The following is a 7,303-nucleotide window of genomic DNA, read 5'->3' as shown; positions in this document are numbered from 1 at the left end:
TTAATCTTCATTGTCAATGTGACAAGATCTAGAATCTCTGAGAAGAGAAACCTCTGGGATGTCTATGAAGGGTTTTCTAGATTAAGTTAACAGAGGTGAGAAGACCTCCTTGCTCTCAATTGGCTGCAGTCCCAGACTGCCTGCAAAGGTAGAAAGGGAATTGAGCATCGGCATTCATTTCTTTCTGCTTCCCAACTGTGGACATCATGTGACCAAGTGCCTCAAGTTCCTGCAGCCATGACTTCCTCACTGCAGGGTGGTGTCTTTAGCTACACCACCTTAATTTGCTTTTGTCTGGTATTTTGTTGCTGTGCCAAGTAGCTAATGAATCCACATAAGTAGTTACTGATGTGTGAGTTGGCATAGATGGTCAGGAAACAGATGAGCTAGATCGCCTCCTTCTGGCTTCACTTGCTGCACAGAGAGGGATGGGTTCCCTACAAACTCACCTTTTCGCTGAGCCCTCTCTTTTCCAGAGTAAGTGGCTTAGGGTACTGGAAAGGAGTGAGCTTTAGGGCAGCTTAAGAGAAGTAACTCCAGGCGGCAGGGGGTGGGGTGGGGGGGTGGAGGAGATGTAGTGTAACATGGACGGCTGGCTTGTTGGGGTTTCTGTCCCACCTGGGTACCCCACAGCCAACAAACCCCAAAGAAAATCACACAGAGTCTACATTAGGTTATAAACTAATTGGCCCATTAGGTCAGGCTACTTATTAGCTCTTATAACTTATGTTACCCCAATATCCTTATCTACATTAGCCATATGGCTTGGTACCTTTTTCAGCTGTCAGCTCACATGTTGCTTCTTCGGTGATCTGGGCAGGAATGGAGAAATGGGCTTCCTCCTTCCTAGCCTTCTCCTATTCTCATTGTCCCGCCTCTACTTCCTGTCTGGTTGGCCCGCCTATACTTTCTACCTGGCCAATCAGCATTTTATTAAAATTTTTGATTGACAGAATACAGATAATTCTACTGCACCAATGTAGCTCAGTGGGTAGAGTGCTTGCCTAGCATGCACAAAGCCCTGGGTTTGATCCCTAGGATCACATAGACTGTGCTTGGTGGCACATGCCTGTATTCCCAGCACTTGGGAGGCAGAAGCACAAGGGTCAATAGTTCAAGGTCATCCTTCAGTGTGTAGTGAGTTCAAGGCCAGCCTTGGATACAACACACACACAGATACACACACACATACACACACACACACAGATACACAGACATACACACACACACACACACACACGACAAAAGAAAAAGAGAAGAGACGAGGTGATAACATGCATCTGTAATCAGGATTATTTCAGGAAACAAAATAAAGGTGTGTGTGTGTGTGTGTGTGTGTGTGTGTGTGTGTGTGTGTGTGTATTCATGTGTCTGTGTGTGCCCGTGTCCACAAATGGCAGGTACTGTTACTGTTCAAGATTTGCAGGGATGGCATATTGAGTGCTTTGTTTGAATGCATATTGAATGGCGACATGCTGTTGCTGACCTCATTAGGATTTGAAAACTTATTAATCCTGGTACGAAGAACCTAGAAATGTTGCAGTACCCTTGAATATTCTAATATTTGGTCACTTTGGGTCTTAACAAAGTTTATCCAGTCAGGCTTGGTGGTGCATACCTTTAATCCAAGTACTTGGAGGAGAAGGCAGGTGGATCTCTGTGAGTTCAAGGTCAGCCTGGTCACAAATTAAGTTCCAAGACAGCCAGGGCTGGTACACAGAGAAACCATCTCGAAAAACCAAAACCAAACAAACCAAAACCAAAACTAAAAATAAAACTTGTTCAGACCATGGCTCAGAACCTTGCTGTATTTCCTGTCTTTTTTTTTGGTTGTTTTTCCGAGATAGATTTCTTTGTGTAGCCCTGACTGTCCTGGAGCTCACTTCTGTAGACCAGGCTGGCCTCGAAGTCACAGAGATCCACCTGCCTCTGCCTCCAGAGTGCTGGGATTAAAGTCATGCACCACCACTGCCTGGCTCCTGTCTTTTTTTTTTTTTTTTAATTAAACGTCTTGGGCTAGCATACAATGACTTTCATTATGTCATCTGCCATTACACTTTGTTGTGGTTCATCCCCTTCACCTCTCTCATCCTTTGTGCCCTCCCCTCGGCCAGCCCCCCCACCACCAGGAAATTCCCTTCTCTCTACTTGCGAATCCCATGTATTCCATTACTGTTTCTAATCCCCCTCCCCTAAGACCCTCTTCTCCAGCAGCCTTTTTCATACTTTGCAGTCTTTTGTCTGATCGGGGACCACCTGGGACCTCAGGCTTCTGTGAGTTCTGTACCCTGGTGGCCATAAGCTCTGTCTCATCCTCGGTGAGCGCTGCGCCCCTCTCGGTGAGGGCAATGTCTGCTCTGCTCAAGCCTGCGCAAGCGGATCTGCTCCCTTAGCTGTCTTAACAGTCTTCGGCTGCCCCTATTCTTGGTGTCGGCATTCACAGAAAGTGCCGGGACTTCTCAGGGGTCACTGGAGATGCGGCTTGGGCACCAGTGGGGCAGGTTGCCTCCTGTGGATGCCTTCCGTCTTAGTCACCGTCCTCGTGCTGTGAGAAGACCACCACGACCAAGGCAACTCCTACAAAAGGAAGCCTTTAGCTGGAGCCTTGCTTACAGTATCTGAAGTTTAATGAAGCATCATGGTGGGAAGCATGGCAGCATGCGTGGCAGGCGTGGTGCTGGAGAAAGAGTTGGGAGCTGCATGCTGATCCATAGTCAAAGAGAAAGGGAGGGGGAGGAAGGGAGGCAGATGAGTTGGGTTCTGGGGATGTAGCTCAGTTTGTAGAATGCAAGAGGCCCTGGGTTCAGTCCCTAGCACCTCGTAAACCAGGGTGTGGTGGCAACCTCAAAGCCTACCGACCGGCAGTGACACGCTTTCTCCAATAAGACCACACCTCCTAATCCTTCTAATTCAAACGGTTCCACTCCCTGGTGATTAGGCACTCGTACACACAAGCCTAAAGGGGTCATTCTATTTAAACAACCACACCTTGTTATTTAAAAATAAAAATTTTATTTTATACACATGGGTTTTGCCTGCATGTGTGTCTGGACACATGCGTGTGCAGTGCCTGCAGAGGCAGAAGAGGTGGGGCGATCCCGTGGAACTGGAGTTATAGGTGGTTGTTATTAATATATAGGTGCTAGACATTAAACACAGGCCCTCTCGAAGAGCAGTCTTAACTGAAGAGCCATTTCTCCAATCCTCAGCGTTCTTAAAATTTTAAATAATATTTGCTATCATAGAAGCTTGCATTTTAATGTACTTGAGTTTATTTGGTTTTATTTTTATTTTTTTTGAGGCTCTTATTTATTATGTACACAGTGTTCTGCCTGCATGTATGCCTTCATGCCGGAAGAGGACGCTAGATCTCATTATAGATGGCTGTGAGTTACCATGTGGTTGTGGAAATTGAACTCAGGACCTCTGGAAGAGCAGCCAGTGCTCTTAACCTCTGAGCCATCTCTCCAGTTCCCAAGTTTATTTGTTTTTAAATCTTTAAAAAAATCCAAAACAATCCCAAAACACATTATTCTGGGTGGTGGCTCATGCCAGCATCTCAGCACTCGGGAGGCAGAGGCAGGCAGATCTCTGTGAGTTCGAGGCCAGCCTGGTCTACAGAGCTAGTTCCAGGACAAAATTGAACTAATTGTGTTTATGTGCATGCATGTGAGGAGGTCAATGGACACATTTTAGAGTTGGTTCTTTCTTTCTGTCCTGTGGGTGTCAGGGATTGAACTCAGTACCTTTACATTCTGAGCCATCTTTTTGGCTCTGTACTTGATTTTAAAAAGTTTTTTTTCCATTTTGCTTTTGTCTTATTGGTATACAGATGTCAATGTCATAAAGAATCTTTTAATCTGTCTTTTCATAATTTTTAACCATTGAGAGAAAGAGAGAGAGAAAAGTAGTTCTGAGCACCAGGGATAAAACCCAGGGCGGGAAGGATGCCATGAAGTGTATTCTCTCCGTGTCTCTGTCTTTGTGTGTGTGCATGTGCATGTGTGTGTGCATGGGCATGTGTGTGCGCATGTATGTATGTGTGTGTGCGTGTGTGTGTGCGTGTGCACGTGCATGTGTGTGTGCATATGTATGTACGTGTGTGTGTTTAGAGTTTCCAGGACCTGACTGTGTACCCAAGCTAGTTTTAAACTCATGTTGTAGTATAACTGGCTTCAAATCCGCAATCCTTTTGCCTTATGTGACCATGTGTTGAGATTATAACATATCTGATGTTCAAATATAGTAGTGATTTTTTTTTTTTGGTGACTTACCCTAGCCAAACAGGTAGTACTTACACCCGATGTATTTGTTTAGATACCGTCTGGCTGGAACTCACTATGTAGGTCAGGAGATCCCCCCAGCTCTGCCTTCTGGGTGCTCGGGTTAAATCTGTACACTGCCATACCCTGATCTTGCCAGCCATGATTGACAGCTCCTTTCTTGCTTCCTACGTGTAGTGACCGGGTTTTCACGCCGCTGCATGGAAACGTTCTGATGGGACACAGCTGGTGTGGGTGGTTTCTGAATTATAATCACAGACTCGCTGTAACAGGTGAGTGTTTGGGGGCAGTGGGAATCCATAAGACGTGTGAACAGACTCTAACAGCTAGAGGTGGGTTTTTCTTTCAAAATTTTGGTTTTGTTATTTTATTTTATGTGCATGTGTGTGCCTGAGTGTATGTATGTGCACTACATATGTGCAGGTGCCTATGGAGGCACACTCAAGCGCATGGACATGGGATCTGCACATACAAGAATACTCTAGAACATGGACAAGGCCTGTACACACACACACACACACACACAGTTTGTTTCAGTTAAGGGTTGACAGGGAAGCACAGGTCATACTTCCTACGGTGGTTTGAAATGCTGTAGAGTTTACAAGGCTATTATTTTGGTGTATAATAGAAGCTACTGCATATGAATCCTTTTAAATACATGATTATGTAACTGTACATTAATGTCAGTCATAGGTCTTCCTTCCCCTCCTTCTCCCCCTTTCTCCTCCCCTCCCCTTCCTTCCCCTTCCATTCTTCCTCCTTCCCTCCCTCACTGAGGCAGGTCTTGTAACTTGTAGTCCAAGCTGGCCTTGAATGATGGATTCTCCTGCCTCCACCTTCCAGGTGCCACAACGCCTTAGGCCTAGGTTTTCATTTAATTTTCTTTGGGTTAAATTCACTTCAAAAAACACCATAGGAGCCAGGTGTGGCAGTGCAGACCTTTAATCCCAGCAGAGGCAGCGGCATCTCTCTGAGACTGACGACTACACCGTCGGTTTCAGACCAGCCAGGACTACCAAGTGAGATCCTGTCTCAAAAAGCAAACAGCAAACAAACAAACAAAACACGACCGCCAACAAGAACTGTGCTCAGCAGGCAAAGCACAGTTTTGAACTGTGTAAACATAGAGATCTGAGTTTGATACCCAGCACCCATATCAAATGTCAGGGGAGGCGGCAGCAGCTTCAACTGTGATCCCAGCGCTGCTGGGGTGGAGAGAGGCTCTCTGGGGCTTGCTGGCCAGCCAGTCTAGCTGAATTGGGAGACTCCGGATTCATTGAGAGACACTGTCACAAAAAATAAAGTGAGAGGAACTGAGGAAGACATTTGAAGTCTACATCTGGCTGCCACATGCACGCACACACACAGCTCATGCTAACACGTGCGCGCGCGCACACACACACACACACACACAGACACACACTACTTTTGTGAACACACTAGTTGTTTGGTTCCAAGTTGTTCAGTTTTAAGGGCACGATGGTGAAAGTAACACGGTTCCCACCTTGGCTCCCTCCTGTCAGTTCACCCTTGACTTAGAAGCACAGTTAAATAAGGCCTGTCTCACCTCTCATATGGTGGTTTTGATATGGGGGTGGGTTTGTTAGAAAAGTCTCGCACAATTCTTACATTAGGTAAAATGAACATGAAGTCCTCAGTGATATGTCTGGGCTGTAAGCACGTGGTATTCCTAGGCCATTCTGGAAATAGCAGAGGGCGTCACCACGAGGGAGGTCAGGCCTGTTGGTTTACAAAACCTGTTGGAGGCAGTGAGGCAGACCCCTCTCCCTTTTTCCCTCTCTGCCCTGCATGGTCACTTGTTTTGCCTGGCTTGATCAAAGTCTGGTGATAAAATGCCTGGGGGCTTGGTTTCCTCACAGTAGAAAGCAGCCAAAGCTACAGGTTATTTGGTTTTAATTATCATTCCCTGGAACAATCAATGTAGAGGATTGAGTCATTGCAATGGTTAATGGCGGGACATTTAGGTAATTACAACTGGTGGATGTCCTCTCTTCTGCTAATTGTTTTTATTGAACAAGATTTATATGTAGGTCTTGGAGAGAAGTGGTTGGGGTTGTGGGTACCTCAGATCAACATTTTGGAAAGAAGGGGTGGAGGGAGATCCTAAATAAGAGGGCCCCTATTTTTCACTTTTTCATAGTTATGTCATGTTCAGGGTTTCCAAGTGGGATGTAAGTAGACATCCTGTGGCCACAGGGACGGGGCCTCCAAAGATGGAGGCCAGAGACTGGGACTTACACTCACAATATGTTTTTGTTTCCTTTCTTTGAACCACAGCTCTGTGATTAGTTGTTTGATCTCTCTCTCTCTCTCTCTCTCTCTCTCTCTCTCTCTCTCTCCTTCCCCCGCCCTCACTGTCCCTCCATATGCATGCATGGGTGCTTATGTGTGTGTACGCATGCAGAGGCTGGGAAGTGTCCTTTTGATTACCCCCACTTTATCTTTTTAAGGCGGTCTCCGGCTGGCTCTGAGTGCACCAGTTTGGATGGTCTGGCTAGGCAGTTAGCTTCAGTGAGCCCCGCCTCCGTTTTCCCCCTGCTGGGTTCACAGGCGAGCTGTTCCCTCACAGCTCAGTGGGGCCTGAGGATCCTAACTCTGGTCCTCACAGTTGCACCCAACACACTCTCTTAAGAATGTGTGGAGAGATGGCTTAGCGCTTAGGAGCATCTGCTGCTTCTCCAGAGGACCTGGGTTCAATGCCCAGTGGGATCGGATGCCCTCTTCTGGCGTGCAGGCATAAATGCAGAGAGAGAGAGAGAGAGAGAGAGAGAGAGAGAGAGAGAGAGAGAGATGAATCAATAGTTACAGGCAGTAGCTGCTCTTCAAGAGGACCAGGTTCAATTCCCTGCACCCACACAGGGGCTCACAGCTGTCTGTAACTCCAGTCCCAGGGGGTCCTACTCACTCTTTTGGCCTCTGTGGCATAGGGCGCGTGTGGTACAAAGATATATATGCAGGCCCAAACACCCAAAACACCCACACACATAAAATGAAATAGT

This window comes from Myodes glareolus, chromosome 11 (genome assembly GCF_982192425.1).
Source record: "Myodes glareolus chromosome 11, mMyoGla1.1, whole genome shotgun sequence".
NCBI classification, from domain to species: Eukaryota; Metazoa; Chordata; class Mammalia; order Rodentia; family Cricetidae; genus Myodes; species Myodes glareolus.
Note: the sequence above shows the minus strand (reverse complement) of the source record.